The sequence below is a fragment of the Jatropha curcas genome, chromosome 1 (assembly GCF_041381405.1).
Source record: "Jatropha curcas cultivar XTBG-Jc1 chromosome 1, XTBG_Jcur_1.0, whole genome shotgun sequence".
Classification (NCBI taxonomy): domain Eukaryota; kingdom Viridiplantae; phylum Streptophyta; class Magnoliopsida; order Malpighiales; family Euphorbiaceae; genus Jatropha; species Jatropha curcas.
In genome coordinates this window covers 11,249,174-11,266,351 of record NC_143151.1, presented here as the reverse complement: position 1 = coordinate 11,266,351, position 17,178 = coordinate 11,249,174, and the positions used below count along the sequence as shown (strand labels likewise).

Sequence of the window (17,178 nt, the reverse complement as noted above, 5' to 3'; positions counted from 1 at the left end):
CTTTTCTTGAACTTTATCTTCCTCTGAATTTGAAACTTATTTCCTCAATGGTTCTCCTCTCCATAAGGAATTTTGAGGAGACTCTTCCTTTTCCTTGTTTTGAGAAATGGTCCTTGTTTATTAAGGACACTTGTATTTGTGCCATGCTTGGCGCTTGATTTTCAAGGTGTTTGTTGTCATCCAATTTGTGGAAATGACTACTTTTAACTTGCTTTTTCAAAATGTGAGCAGCCGCTTGGTCTTTTTGTCCTTATGGCTGAAATGATTTGTCCTCTACCCTTGATGGGCTTGAATTTGTCGGAGAGTTTGTAGTTGACCCGTTCTTGACAACTTGATTTCCTGTAGCTTTGATTTCTTTCTTTTGTGCAGAAGTTCCTTTTGACCCATTTTTTTCTTTTTGCTTTGTTTGCTTCCTTTTGACCAGGGGTTCCTTTGTCCCGTTTTTCCTTTTGCTTACTTAAAGCTGAAGTAAGAGCTAAAGAGAAAAAGGATTCTGAAGAAAAGACTAAGAAAGGAGAGGCAATAGAAGTTGAGGAAGTTAGTGATGCTGATACAGAAAATTTAGAGTTGAGTGAAGAAGAAAAAGAAACTGAGGTTAAGGCTGAGAAGAAATCTGAACATTTGACAGCACAAAGGTGTAGAGAGGCTATACTAGGCAAAATGGGAAAGAACTCATTGAAGAGCATAATAAGGAGCTTGATAAGGCCATTAAACAGAGTAAGGCTGTGATTGCACACAACCAGTCCCTCATTAAGTCTTTAGAAAGGATGAAAAATGTCAATGAGAGAAAGCTAGCTACTCTAAAGGTAAAGGGCACACCCTACACTTCTACCTCAGACAAGCCTAAGAGAGTAAAGCACACTGCTGGAAAGCATAGAGTTCATGGAAGGAAGCCTCCTCTGCATCCCTCTTCTAAACGTCCTGAGAGTCCTACCGAAACTTCTCCTGCACAAAACCTCAGAAGTTCTAAGAGACTTAGAACTGATTTCAAACCCCTCTGACTTATTTCTAATCTGCTCTGACTAAGTTTTGTGAATTATTTCCATTACTTATTTTAGTTCTTTGTTTGTGTTTGTAGTTTATGTTACTGAATTCTAGTTAAATTTCCTAGGTTTGTTTATTTGTTGTTTGACTTTTATATCGCTCTAGTTACTAACCCTCTTTTCTGATGACAAAAAGGGGGAGAACACAGGATATTCTGGTGATTATGTACATGAGGAAGTATGTTACATTTTTAGTACTATAATCTCTGAATGCTTATTATGTTCTAATCTGTGTTATTTTGTTTCCATATAAACAGAGAACAGAATATGAGCTATATGTTTTTATATGATGATCTGATAGTTAGACTTTAGAACTTAGTTCTCTATCTAACGTATGCTTTGCAGGTTAAAATTAGAACTTAGTTTTTAATTCTAATATCAGTTTCTATTTTTCTTTTGCTCTGATCATATGCTCTGATTATTAGACTTTAGAACTCAGATTTCAATTCTAAATATAAGTTCTAATATCAGTTTCTAAAACTATTTTCTGTTCTAAATCCCTATAGATATATTACTGCAGTTATTCAGGAGGAGCTTTAAATATGTTCTAAACATGCTTCATGATAAAATCTGTTATGTTTAGAAATTATAATTTATTGACATGCAAAAATTTAGGGGGAGCACATATTTTTATGTTTGTTAAATTTATTGATTTTGTCATCATCAAAAAGGGGGAGATTGTTGGCTCAAGGATCAATTTTTTATCTCGAGATTTTGATGATTAAAGCAAAACAAATAAATTTAATTATTTTATTTGTGCTAATGTTATTTTATGCAGATTTAAATATGAAAAATGATAAACAAAGCAAAATCCTACAAATCCAAGGATAATCGAAGATCATGAAGACCATTGAAAGATTTTAGTGGTTAGCTCTTTAGAATTTGTTGTAGGATAGAGAGAATGTTCATTTATAAGCACAAAAATATTTGTTCTCTCTTTATCAAAAATATTTTCGAAAATGTTTCCTTAAAAAGTCAAAGTTTTCGTTCTTTAATTCTCTTACCTAAATGAAAGAGATTTTTTCTCAAATCGTTTTTGGTAATAGAGTAATTCAAAAATTTTTTTATTATTTTCGGAAACTAATTTTTAAGGAAAGTTCAAAATCTTGCTTTTAATTACTTACCTAAATGAAAGAGATTTTATCTCAATCATTTTTGGTAAAAGAATATGTCGAAAAAGATTTTCTTATTCTTATTTTTCGAAAATTATTTTTTTTGAGGAAAGTGTAAAATATTCTCTTATTCGCTTACCTTAAAAGAAAATATTTTGACTCAAAAAATTTTTGATAACAAGAGCTCCGTATCTTTTAAAATTGGAAAGTCAATATTCTGTTTTGAAAAGAAGAGGTTTTACTTTCTAAAAACGAGATTCTCATTCCTCTCTATATAAGGCGTCTTTTCCTTTAAAAGACATAGGGTTTTTGTTTTAAGAGTATAAGTCCATTGATCAAATTTTTTCTTATTTATTTTCATCTTATTACTTCACGAATTATCTTTTAAAAGAGAAAAGAAAATTTAATAACAACTTGTTTTGAAAAACAGTTCTGTTCTTTAAAACGATTTCTAATCTTGATTCTGTTTTTCCTGTGCTTATATTTGCATTTCTATCTGTCTATATAGATTCTGTCATCTTTTGTAGACAGGTTTTAATTGAAAACATTTGTGTAATAGCTTAGGTGAAAAGCTATTGTGAATTAGGTTATCAAGCAACCTTCTCAGTGAGAGAGATTCTAATGTCTTGATTTGAGTTTCTGTTCTCTGCCAAAAATAGAAAGGGTTGAGGTTAACTAGAACCTTTAGAAAATCTAATGGGACAAAGTGTATATCTAGGTGTTGATCATTGCCTTGTATTGTTAGTTTGTCTCTTACCCTTGAAAAGAGATAACATAGTTGAGGATCTCAAGATGAGTCTTGGGGAGTGGATATAGGCGAATTAGTGATGAACCACTATAAATCACTATGTTAACTTTTTATTTTCTGAAGTTCTGCTTGATACTATTTTACTTACACTTCTGTTTATATTTTGGAAATGCTAAGTTGTTAATGGTTTTGGTGTTCTAAACTGAAATAAGCTCTATCTTTATTGAACATTAGAACTCTGGACTTCTGCATAGTGAATATACCAAGTTCTAATCTGTTCTTCTATTTTCAGTATATCTCACTATTTGGGTTTCTAATCAATTTTCTGAATTTGTTCAAAGCTTTGTGAAGCAGTTTAGAAAATCAATAATTATTTCTCACATACTCCTAAATATTTATCTAAACTTTATGAGGTAGTTCAAAAACGTAATAACTCTCCTTCATAAAGTAGTTTTGAAATTGCTTAAGATATTGTGAAGCAGTTCTAATCAATAGCTGTTCTTTACAAAGTCTTTCTATTTACTGCATAGAGTTTTGTGAGGAAGTTCTAATCTTAATAACTTGCTCTTACAAATGCATTCTATTTCCGCTGCAACAGAATTCTAATTTTATTTTTTGTAAGATTAAATTTTTATTTTTTGAAAACCCAATTCACCTCTCCTTTTGGGTTGTGCCATCCATATACGGGACCCACACAGACACAGGAGTGGTATCAGATGCTTAAGATAGGATCAATTTCTTCTTTTTCTCAATTGGCTTCAACTTTCAACGCATGCTTCATCGCGTGCATACCGAGCAAAAAGATTTTCTTTGACTTAATTTACCTGAAGAGGAATGATGACGAATCACTTAAAGACTGCCTTAACAAGTTTCAAAACTTAGCCACGCAAATTTGAGATCTAAATATAGAAGTGGCAATCAGTGTTATGGCGAAGAATTTTAAGTATGAGAAATTATTTGATTCTATGAATATTGACCCACCACTTTCTTGATTGGATCCAAAAGCCGAACCTACATTCTTGATTGGATCCACAAGCATGATGAGGCAATTTACGTCAAATACCCAAGGATGATGAGGGATGAATCTTCCGCATATAAAGATAAGAGTAAGTATTGTGACTTCCACAGAGATGTAGGGCACGATACTGAGCATTGTTGGCAATTGAAAAAAGAAGTTGAAAAATTAATTCAACATGGTGTACTCAAAAATTTTGTGTAGGGGATGAACAGAAAACCATGCCAATGATAAGAAAGAGCCAAAGTCATTAACCAAAACTGAAAATAGTTGGTGTCATTAATATGATCTTTGGAGGTCCTACAGGTGGAGATTATTATACAACAAGAAAGAGACATGCGAGGGAGATCTACTAAATCCTCAAAAGAATGTCGAACAAGCAACCCCCAATTATTTTTACTGATGAGGATGGTGCTCGGGTACAACATCCACATGCAGATGCACTGGTCGTGTAAGATATCATTGAAAATTATAGAGTCAAACGCATACTAAAGGATAATGGTAGTGTTGTAAAATTATTAACTTTCGATGTTTTTGGAACTTTGAAATTGGATATTGACAGTGATTTTCGCAAGTGTACGAAATCGCAACAAGTAATATAGAGTAAGAGAGTATCGTATCCACAGAGATTATATATCAAGTACCAAAATTATGTTAACCTATTGTTATTTAAATGATAATAAGAAAGAATTGCTGTAAGGAAAATAAATTTGGAAGTAAAACACAGGAGGAGTTCAAGCACAAAAATTTGGTAAAAAAGAAATCAGGGATTTAAACTACTAGCGAATTTGATTTCACTTAATTCTATCCAACTTATTTTATTAGTTCATTAATCAACTTTAATTGTTCAAGTAGGAGAAACAACCCTAGAGTCGCTAACAAGCTCTCCCGACGTATTGTTAGCTATTCTAATCTAGTTTAATTACCTGTCTTCCAATAGTGAAATCAAAAATAACTCAGATCCTTGGGTTTTGTGGTTGTTTTGTGAGTTCATAACCTAATAATAACTTATGAAAACCCCCCTTGAGTCAAACCATATAGCTTCCGCATCAAATTATTATTCTCAAGTAAATTATTATCTTTTTCATATCAATAACCCTTCTCCCGATAGTGATTATTGAAATAACTCAATCCAGGGGAAATTTTCTGCCTGAAAGCTTTAAGCACAATAATAAGTTATAACAAGAACAATGAAAAATAAATCTAATATTATAAATTGGAATCGAATTATGTTACATCAAATCCCTAGTATAAGAGTTTATCTGGACATAGTAATTAAATAAAACTCAATCATACTTGAATCAATAATCATACTTAATGACAATAATGAAAAGAAAAACAAGATGAAGAGTTTAGAAATAAAAACTGAATCACAGCTATGTGGATGGCTTCCTTGAATCTTGGCATAAATCTTGGATGCTTAAAGACTTTGAGGACGAGAGAATTATGTAGAGAATAACACAAAAACGAGATCCCTAGCAATGAGAAGTTCCCCTCTTTATATAGAGCTCCTGAAGGCAAATCTGACTCCTTTTAGGAAATAGAATCCTTATTTAGTGCAAAATCTTCTATAGGAGATCATGACTGTTTAGGCTTTGGATTTCTTCTTAATTAGGACTCCTTTCTCTCCCAAAATAGGTCTAAGTCTTGTTTAGTATGTTTAGGAAACTCTCCGAGGCGGGCCCATGTGAGGAAAAGATTGATTTGCATATCTAGTTCACGCTAGTTCTGTCTTCGCAGCACGGGCGTGCCATTATGCACGGGCTGGGTGTGCTTAAGTCTAGAAGTCTGACTGGTGAAGCACGGTGTGTGCTAGGCAAACACACCCTAATGAATCCTTGAAGCACGGGCGTGCCATTTAGCACAGGCAGGGTGTGCTTGCTTCTGTCACTCCCGCCTGGATTTGTCATGGGCGTGCTAGGCTTGACACGCCCTAATCCCATTTTGGCACGGCCGTGCCTTTTGGCACCACCCAGGCCGTGCTCTCTTCTGTCTCTTCCTTGATTTTCTTAGCTTCTAGCACGGTTGTGCCTTCTAGCACAGGCTGGGTGTGCTAGAGGCTGAGTGTCTTGCCTTGTAATGTTCTTTTCTGCGCCAAATTCCTACAATTTTCTCTTAGATCAAGCGGGTTAAGAATCAAGGAAGCTTTGAACAAAAATTATACTAGAATTGAATTTAAAATCAAATCAAAGTAATAAAACTCACTAAAATTCTAATAAAAACAATATTAAAAATACTATAAAATTAACAGCTATCAAAATTCCCCAAACTTAAACCATTGCTTGTCCTCAAGCAACAAAACTAAATTTTAAAATAAATTGACAATACTAGCTTACCATGGTTGGAGATGATCTCAATTATAAACTTTCAAGATATCATGATTAGTAAACAAGTGAATAAAATCAATTGTTCTTTATGCTACCCATATTTAAGCTTGATTTCAATTTTTGAATAAAGCACGTTCATTGAATAAAATATAAGTTTAAAGAGATTGTCAACACTAATACTTATTCAATTCACGATAAATAGGACATGAATCATCTAAAGAATTTTCAACCCTTTAAAAATAAGACGATTGATAGTGCAAATGTGGCATTCCTATATGCAGAATTAGTCATCCTTTCTCCACGATTTAAATGCATACGATTAAAAGATCAAAAGGTCTTTATTTTGGGTTGTAATGGGGCTTTCTTGGTGTAAATTTTTGCTTAATCAAAGAAAGGGATACAAGGTAGACAAAGAGTACAGAAGAATGTATGATATCCAGGATTCTATTTTAATCAAAATTTTTCTAGTTCCAGGGAGTGTTTGTTTTGAACTTCCTTACTAGCTAGAGACATTTTGGGCAAGGTCTTTCCATGATATTTTGTTTCTTTTCTTCCTTGCTTTTTCCATTTAACTTGAATTCTTTTGATTGCTTTTCATGTGCCTCTTTTTTTTTATTTTTCTTCTTTTCTTATTTGGTAAACTTGCTAGTATCAATTGAGAAATTCTCCCTCTTTGTTGCTATATTCTAATTAAAAATTGAATCTTTCAATCATACAATCCTTTGTACTTAGGGTAGGAATTTGGAATTGGCTTTAAAGGCTCGGTTTATTGAGGGTGAAAAAGAAAATTTTATGGTTTATAGGCTTCAAAGTTGGTTTCAAGGGTCATATTTTTAACTTAGGTGGCCTAGGCTAAATATAGGTTTCAACAAAAAAAATGCCTAAATCATCTCTTTCAAAATGTAAACATTTAAAATTTTTCGCCTCAAAGGGAGTTCTAATTTGTTCTAGGAATGCCAAGGTTTAAATAACTTTAGATTAAAACACACCTATATATCATAACTTTCATAAAAATCAGTGTTTAAAATCTAGAAACAAATAGTTTAGATCAATAAACATGTTTAAGTCAAAATTCCAAATTCAGAGCTTAAGTATACTAGAATTGAGAATCAACTAAATTCAACACTTATTACTAGATCATGAGAACCTTCAAGCTTTGCTTGTAATCATTCCAATCATGTTAAGCAAAAACAAAAATTTTAGCTAAAATTTCCTTCCCCTAATTCAATCAATCACATTGTCCCCAATGTGTATAAATTCCCCAAACTTATTGCATTACTAGAAGAAAAGCAGTAAGAGAGTAGAAGAAACTTTACCAACATTGTATTGAACAATACAATAGAACAGGTGCTGAATGTGTCTTAGCTAAAAGAGCAAACTAAACATTAAGAAAAGGAAACTATTAAAAGTTATAATAATTCAAATAACAAACAAACTAAAAAGAAAAAAGAAAGCAACCAGGTCAATGTATTAGAACCAAAATAAACATAGAAAACAAATGATAAGTGAGAAATCCGTCAATTCTCCGGTGGTGGGGGTGGCTGTAGAAGCTGGAGAATGGTCTGGAGCTGGCCTTGCATGGTATCCATCCTAGAATCAAGGCTGCCGTTCATAATTTCGATGGACTGGAAACGGTCCGCGATCATCGTTTCCATCCTGTTAAGGCGCGTGTCAAAAAGGTCCATTCGAGACATCATCCTTGCAAGGACTTCATCATTTGACATGGTGGACGTACCTTGGAACGATGGAGCAGCGCCGGATGTACCTGCACCAAAAGAAGAGGTAAAAGGGGGAGGGTTATCCTCCTCCATGTTAGCACCACCTGCGGCCTTAGCTCCTTCATCATTAGTATTGTCCTCTCTAGCACCTACTACCCAATATGCATCTCCGACTTTTTCAACTAGTTTCATGCGGATCATAACATCTAAATCTAGTCGGGTGCCCTTTCCTCCTCCAACACTATCATGTACTGGTCTAGGTGGGTTCCAAACCTGTAAATATCTAGCAATGCGGGTCACAAAGCACCCTATCATTATAGCCCCTTTGTCGGCTCTAGCCACCCTTGCAAATTTTTGGCACAACCAATACCCAACATTGAGTAAAATTCCTCTTTCAATGGCCCATAAGAAGTATAACTCATTTAAACTCACAACGCCATCACTTTCACTCCTTCCAAAGATAGTATTAGATAAGAATTTATGCACATATCTTAGGATAGGATTTTTCAGTTTAGAGGCTTTTGAATATCTAGGATTATAACTCACTTCATCAGTAAAATGGTTCCAAGTATTACGTGCATTAAAATCACTAGGTATTTGTATTTGAGCATTTTCTGTGGGGAATCCAAAAATATGGCTAACTTCATTCACAGATAATTCAAAGTTTCTACTCATGAGCCTAAAGCGAATTCTACTTGGGGGAGATGTAGGCAAAAACCGAATAAAAGAGGAATAGGAACTCAAAAATTCTAGAGTTAAAGGTGCACAGACTAGATCCTTCATTTCTAAAAACTGCCCCCATCCTGTACGTCTAAGTGGTTCTAACACAATATCTCTAAGACCCACTTGTGCCAAAGCAGCCTCATCAATAAATCTATTCGGTAAAATAGGTCGAAGGGATAGTTTAGTGTACCTTTCTTGTTGCTCGGATGAGGCAAACTCGAATGGAAGCGCAGGTGGTGAAGGAGGTTGAGGAGCCATGGAGGATCGCGCAGTTGGGCATTTTTGAGCGGCAACCGAGGAGGCGGGTCTGCTGCGTTTGTATCTAGGGGGCATGGTTGAGGTTGATGATATGGGAATTTGGTGTGGAGAGGTTTTTTTTGGAGAGAAAGGGGAGAATAAGAGAGAAAATGTGAGAGAGAAGGGGTGACGGCTAGGGCGTGCGAGATGAAATGAGGTGGTTAAAGGCGTGCTCTTTAAATAGGGGCGCCAATTAATGCTTAGGTCTGATCGTGGCACGGCCGTGCTTCGTGCTTTCTTCTGACCTGCAAAACAAAAGAGAGGGCGTACCTGGCACGGGCGTGCTTCCAAGCACGGCTAGGGCGTGCTTCTCTCTGTCCCTCGGGCTGAAATTTTTCGCGCAGTTAGCACGGGCGTACTACTGGGCACGGCGTGGGCGTGCTTATCCCTGATTCTCAAGTTGAAAAATGGCTTGCGGATAGCACGGGCGTGCTATCTGGCACGGCGTGGGCGTGCTTGTCCCTGACTCTCAAGTGAATTTTTCCCCTTTTCTACGGCACGGGCATGTTGCGGGATACGGCTGGGGTATGCTCGCTTTTGCCTCCCAAGTGATACCACCTTTGAAAATGCACGGGCGTGTTGCGAGGCACGCCTGGGCGTGCTGGATCCTCACCCCATGGCACGGGCGTGCTAGGGGGCACGGTCAGGGCGTGCTCTTCTTTGGACCTTCACTTTTTCCTAAAAATAAGAAGTTCTAACAAAAAAACAATTATGGAGAAAATTTGGGAACTTTGCATTAATAAAACAGAAAATAAAAGAAATAAATGGAACAAAACCTTTTAAAAAAAAAATTATATGGTTATCTCCCACAAGCACTTTTGTTTAACGTCGTTAAGTTCGACGCACTTAACCTAGTGCAGGCTAAACGAGACCAATTGTGCTCTTGATGGGCTCAAAGTTGTCACTGTGATAATTTCTCAAACGTTGAGCATTTACCTTGAAACTTTGATTTGACTTACCATCCACTATTTCAATTGCTCCATGAGGAAAAATTTCCTTGATTGTGAATGGACCTGACCATCTAGAGCACAACTTACCAGGGAATAACCGGAGTCTAGAGTTGTAGAGTAATACCTGCTGGCCTACCTTTAGATTCCTCATGATGATATGCTTATCGTGCCATTGTTTGGTGCGATCTTTGTATATTTTGGCACTTTCATAAGCACTAAGGCGCATTTCATCCATCATATTTAGTTGTAGCAATCGCTTTTGACCAACTTCCTTTGCATTAAAGTTAAGAAATTGAATGGCCCAAAACGTCTTATGTTCTAACTCGATAGGAAGATGAAAAGCCTTACTGTACACCATTCGATATGGAGACATACCTATAGGTGTCTTGAATGCAGTTTTGTAGGCCCATAGAGCATCGTCCAGCTTTTTGGACCAATCCTTCCGTGATTGTCCAACAGTGGTTTCTAGGATCTTTTTGATTTCTCTGTTAGTGACCTCTACTTGTCCACTTGTTTGAGGGTGATATGGAGTACCTACACGATGAGTGACACCATATTTTGCAAGAAGGGAGTCTAAATTGTAAAAGTGCTTACCTCCGTCCGTGATTATTGCCCTGGGAGTGCCATGCCGTGTAAAAATATTTTTCTTGATAAAGTTCATCACACTTTTGGCATCGTTACTTGGAAGAGCAATAGCTTCTGCCCACTTTGACACATAATCCACCGCCACTAGAATGTATTGATTGGAGTATGATGGTGGAAAAGGTCCCATGAAGTCCAAACCCCATACATCGAAGATTTCGACTTCAAGGATGCTGTTTAAGGGCATCTCATGTCTCTTCGAAATGTTACCTAACCTTTGACAACGATCACAAAGACGAACATAGTTAAAAGCATCTTTAAATATATTAGGCCAGTACAAACCACTTTCTAATATACGCGCAGCTGTCTTGTTTGCTCCAAAGTGACCTCCACATTCCATTGAATGGCAGAATTTAAGGACACTTTCCATTTCAGCTTCCGGTATACATCTCCGAAATAGCTGATCACTGCAATACTTGAACAAAAAGGGCTCCTCCCAATAGTAGAATTTGATATCATGAAAAAACTTTTTCCTTTATTTGTAAGAAAAATTGGGAGGGGGAATTTTGCAAACAAGATAATTAACTATGTCAGCATACCAGGGGGTTTGAGTATTTACCACTAGTAGAAGTTGCTCATGAGGAAATATTTCATTGATTTGCAGCTTGCTTGTATCTTCTTCCCCCAATTCTAGCCTGGAAAGATGGTCAGCTACGAGGTTCTCGGTCCCCTTTTTGTCGCGAATTTCTAGGTCAAATTCTTGCAATAAAAGCACCCAACGAATTAGTCTTGGCTTTGCATCTTTCTTTTCCAGCAAGTATTTGATGGCTGAGTGATCTGTGTAGACTATTGTTTTAGCTCCAATTAGATATACCCTGAATTTGTCAAAAGCAAAAACAATAGCTAACAATTCTTTTTCAGTAGTTGCATAATTTAATTGCGCATCATTCAATGTGCGACTGGCATAATAAATAACATGCAACTTCTTGTCCTTTCTTTGTCCAAGAACAGCTCCAACAGCATGATCACTAGCATCACACATGAGCTCAAAGGGTAAAGTCCAATCTGGCGTAGTGATGATAGGGGCTGAGATTAACTCCTTCTTCAACCTGTTGAAAGCATCTAAACACTCTTTGTCAAAATTAAAAGGAACATCTTTAACTAATAAATTGCAAAGAGGTTTAGTGATTTTTGAGAAGTCTTTTATGAATCTCCTGTAAAACCTTGCATGCCCAAGAAAACTTCTTATTCCCTTTACTGAGTTAGGAGGAGGTAGTTTTTCAATGACCTCAATTTTTGCCTTGTCGACTTCAATCCCTTTTTGAGAGATTTTATGCCCTAGGACAATACCTTCACTAACCATGAAGTGACATTTTTCCCAATTGAAAACAAGGGTAGTGTCTTCACATCGTTGCATTACTAAAGATAAATTATGAAGGCATGCATCGAAAGAAGAACCAAACACAGAAAAGTCATCCATGAATATTTCAATAAATTTTTCCACCATATCAGAAAAGATGGACATCATGCACCTTTGGAAGGTTGCAGGGGCATTACATAGCCCAAAAGGCATTCTCGTATATGCAAAAGTACCATAAGGGCATGTGAAAGTAGTTTTCTCTTGGTCTTCAGGAGCTATAGGTATTTGGAAGTATCTTGAATAGCCATATAGGAAACAATAAAAAGGATAACCTGCAAGTCTTTTAAGCATTTGATCAATAAAGGGTAGGGGAAAATGGTCCTTGCGTGTTGCTTTATTTAGTTTTCTGTAATCTATGCACACACGCCAACCTGTGACTGTTCTTGTGGGAATTAGTTCATTGTTTTCATTGGAGATAACAGTCATACCTCCCTTTTTTGGAACAACTTGGATAGGACTTACCCAATTACTGTCGGAAATTGGATAAATGATAACGGCATCCAGAAGTTTAATGATTTCATCCTTGACTACCTCCTTCATGTTCGGATTCAATCGCCTTTGATGCTCGATTGAAGGTTTGTAGTCTTCTTCCATCAAGATTTTATTCATGCATATACTTGGGCTTATTCCTTGTAGATCCGAGATAGACCATCCTAGTGCCTTCTTATGCCTTCGTAGAACCTGCAACAACCTCTCTTCTTGATCAAGCGTTAAGTGAGAAGAAATAATAACAGGAAAAGAATGGTTCTCACCTAAGAATGCATGTTTTAAATGAGGTGGAAGTTGTTTCAGTTCTTGCTTAGGTGGTTCCTTTTCTTTTTCATTCAAGATGCTTGATTCATTAATGTTATTTTCGACATGCAAAGTGTTTTCCACACATTCATCAACAACATCAATTCGAAAGCAGTCTCCATAGTCCATAGGAAGTTTACAAGATTTAAGTACATCAAAGACAATCTCTTCCTGTCCAACTCTTAGAGTCAACTTACCCTCATAGACATCAATCAATGCTCTTGCAGTTGCAAGAAAAGGTCTTCCAAGGATTAGAGATCCTTCCCTGTCTTCATCAATGTCAAGAATAACAAAATCAACAGGGAAAATGAATGTACCTACCTTTACCAGCACGTCTTCGATAATCCCTCCAGGATATTTGATTGATCGATCTGCTAATTGTAAAGACATCCTTGTTGGTTTGAGCTCTCCCATACCTAGCATCTTAAAAACTTCATAGGACATAAGATTAATGCTAGCACCTAAATCTGCCAAAGCCTTTTCAAAGTCAAGATTACCAATATTGCAAGGGATAGAAAAACTTCTTGGATCTTTTAACTTTGGAGGCAATTTGTTTTGGATAATTGCAGTGCACTCCTCAGTTAACATTACCGTTCCTTGATCATCGATTTTTCATTTCTTGCTTAGGATATCTTTTAGGAAAAGCATAGCTAGGCATTTGAGCAAGAGCTTCAGCAAAAGGAATATTGATTTGAAGTTTTTTAAATACGTCCAAAAACTTGAGGAAGCTCTTGTCATCTTGTGCTTTCTTTAATCTTTGTGGAAAGGGAACAGGGGGAACGTAGGGTTTTACCTTTTCTTGTTCCTCTAAGTCAATGATGGGCACCTTTGGTTGTTCTTTTTCTTCCTTTTCTTTCCTTGGTGGTTCATCTAATTGTTTGCCACTTCTTAAGGTGATAGCCTGCACTTGTTCTTTCGGATTCTTTTCAGTTTTGCTGGGTAACGTACCTTGAGGTCGAGACGCCATCATGTTTGCAAATTGTCCTAGCTGAATCTCCAAATTTCTTATTGCAGCCTGCTGGATTTTATGGTTCTCTCTGGTTTCATTCATGAACTCCATGTGTGATTTAGAAAGAGCAGTGAGGAGGTCATCATGGGATTTCTTTTCTGGAGGAGGGAAACCTGGTGGTGCGTTCAAGGCATTGTTAGGATTACCATAGGATAGATTAGGATGGTTCCTTAACCTGTTATCATATGAATTTGAATAAGGGTAATTCTTCATTCCTTGATTCATCACATAGTTCACTTGCTCCAAAGTTTGTGGATTTAAAGAGTCCATGATACATTCTCCAATTCCATGTTGTCCATTGCACCTATCACAAACTTGCATGACAGAATTCACGGGATTAGTAGTTAACATGTCCAATTTTCTTACCATGTTATCTACCTTGGCATTAAGTGCTGTAATGGCGTCTATTTCATAGACTCCTGTGGTTCTTCTTCTTTCAGAATTTTTTTGGTAATGGTTGTTGCTTGCCATCTCTTCTATCAACTCATATGCCTCATCAATTCCCTTCTTTTCAAAGGATCCACCCGCAGCTGCATCTAAAGTAATTTTGATGTTAGGAGATTGATAGGTGTTAATTTCATAGTGTTTTTAATATAGTTTTTATTAGAATTTCAGTAAGTTTTTATTACTTTAATTTGATTTTAATTCACTTCTAGTATAATTGTGTTCAAAGCTTCCTTGATTCTTAATCCGCTTGATCTAAGAGAAAATTGTAGGAATTTGGCGCAGAAAAGAACTTTACAATGCAAGACACTTAGCTTCTAGCACGCCCAGGCCGTGCTAGAAGGCACAACCGTGCTAGAAGCTAAGGAAACCAAAGGAGAGACAGAAGAGAGCACGACCAGGGTGGTGTCAAAAGGCACGGCTGTGCTACAATGGGACCAGGGCGTGTCAAGCCTAGCACGCCCATGGCAATTCTAAGCAGACTTCCAGAAGAAAGCACGCCCTGCCTGTGCTTGGTAGCACGCCCGTGCCTCAGGAAATCATTAGCCCGTGCTGCCTAGCACACCCCGTGCTTCACTAGCCAGACTTCCAGACTAAAGCACACCCAGCCCGTGCCATGAAGCATGCCCGTGCTGCGCAGGCAGAACCAGCGTGAACTAGATACACAAATCAAGCTTTTTCTCACATGGGACGACCTCGGGGAGTTTCCTAAACACACTAAACAAGACCTAGACCTATTTTGGGAGAAAAAGGAGTCCTAATCAAGAGGAAATCAAAAGCCTAAACAGTCATGATCTCCTACAAAGGATTTTGCACTAAATAAGGATTCTATTTCCTAAAAGGAATCAGACTCACCTCCAGGAGCTCTATATAAAGAGGGAAACTTCTCATTGCTAGGGATCTCATTTTTTTTTTTTGTGCAATTCTTTACATAATTCTCTCTCTCTCAAAGACTTCAAGCATCTAAGAATTGTGCCAAGAATCAAAGAAGCCATCCACATAGTTGTGATACAGTTTTTATTCTAAACTCTTCATCTTGTTTCTTTCTTTTATTATTGTCTTTAAATATGATGAATGATTCAAGTATGATTGAGTTTAATTTAATTACTATGTCTAGCTAAACTCTTATACTAGGGATTTGATGTAATTTAATTCGATTCCAGTTTATAATATTAGATTTGTTTTTCTTTGTTCTCGTTATAAATTATTATTGTGCTTAATGCTTCCAGGCAGAAAATTTCCCCTGGATTGAGTTATTTCAATAATCACATTCGGGAGAAGGGTTATTGATATGAAAAAGATAATAATTTACTTGAGAATAATAACTTGATGCGGAAGCTATATGGTTTGACTCAAGGGGGGTTTTCATAAGTTAATAAATTATTAAGTTGTGAACTCACAAAATAATCATAAAACCTAATGATCTGATTTATGTTTAATTTCATTATTAAAAGATAGGAAATTAAACTGGATTAGAATAGCTAACAATAAATCGGGAGAGCTTGTTAGTAACTTTAGGGTTGTTTCTCCTACTTGAACAATTAAAGTTGATTAATGAACTAATAGAATAAGCTGGATAGAATTAAGTGAAATCAAATTCCCTAGTAGCTTAATTCTCTAATTTCTTTTCACCTGAATTTTGTGTTTGATCTCTTCTGTTTTTACTTTAAAGTTTATTTACCTTATAGCAATTCTCTCTTATCATCGTCTAAATAATAATAGGTTAACATAATTTTGGTAATTGATAAACAATCCCTTTGGATACGATACTCTCTTACTCTATATTACTTGTTGCGATTTCGTACACTTGCGAAAACCGCTGTCAGAGATAATGCATTATAGAAAGTTTGTACCTGTAGCCACTTGGGCAAACTGTGATGTGGGCACTTTCTTAACAAGTCCTTGAATCTTTCCCAAGCTTCATATAGGCTTTCTTGATCATGATGAGCAAATGTCATTATCTCATTACGCAACTTGGTGGTTTTTGAGGATGGAAAGAATTTAGCTAGAAACTTTTGAGCTAATTCATCCCATGTGGTGAAACTCCCAGTGGGACACGATTGTAACCAGGATCTCGCCTTATCCCTAAGGGTAAAAGGGAAAAGTCTCAGTTTGATTGCATCTTCAGAGACACCATTCTGTTTGAAAGTATCACAAATTTCCAGAAAATTGGTGATGTGAGCATTAGGATCTTCACTAGGCAAACCCCCATATTGGATCGAGGTAGAGAGCATTTGGATAATTGCGGTTTTAATCTCAAAATTATTAGCTTCTACCCTAGGTCTTGTAATACTTGAGGTTGTCCCATTCAGATTAGGTGTTGTATAATCTCTCAAGGTACGGACCGGATGTTGAAGTGGGGGTCCAACTATGTTCTCATTCTCGTTTTCGTTTTCGTTGGCCATGTCTGCTTGTTGTTCGAGTTTTATTTCTCGTACTTTTCTTGCAGCATTGTGCCTATGAAGAGTTCTTTCAATTTCTGGATCAAAGATTAGAGGTTCAGTCTTCCTTGATCTTCTTTGCATAAACGACCTGGAATAGTTCTTAAAAGAAAATTAAATAAAATAAAAGAATGTCTAAATTAACAATAGGGTAATTTTTATTGATATTGATACGCCAATCCCCGGCAACGGCGCTAAAAACTTGACAGTGATTTTCGCAAGTGTACGAAATCGCAACAAGTAATATAGAGTAAGAGAGTATCGTATCCACAGGGATTGTATATCAAGTACCAAAATTATGTTAACCTATTGTTATTTAAACGATAATAAGAAAGAATTGCTGTAAGGAAAATAAATTTGGAAGTAAAACACAGGAGGAGTTCAAGCACAAAAATTTGGTAAAAAAGAAATCAGGGATTTAAACTACTAGGGAATTTGATTTCACTTAATTCTATCCAACTTATTTTATTAGTTCATTAATCAACTTTAATTGTTCAAGTAGGAGAAACAACCCTAGAGTCGCTAACAAGCTCTCCCGATGTATTGTTAGCTATTCT

General features: G+C 36.4%; 1 non-coding gene across 1 annotated transcript; it reads left to right on the top strand.

Annotated features, from left to right (window-relative positions):
- The first annotated feature begins 16,050 nt into the window (after nucleotides 1-16,050).
- LOC149499001 (small nucleolar RNA R71) lies at nucleotides 16,051-16,156 on the top strand. The gene has a single exon (XR_016319046.1). It is a non-coding gene; the product is annotated as a small nucleolar RNA R71 (small nucleolar RNA).
- Nucleotides 16,157-17,178: the final 1,022 nt, after the last annotated feature.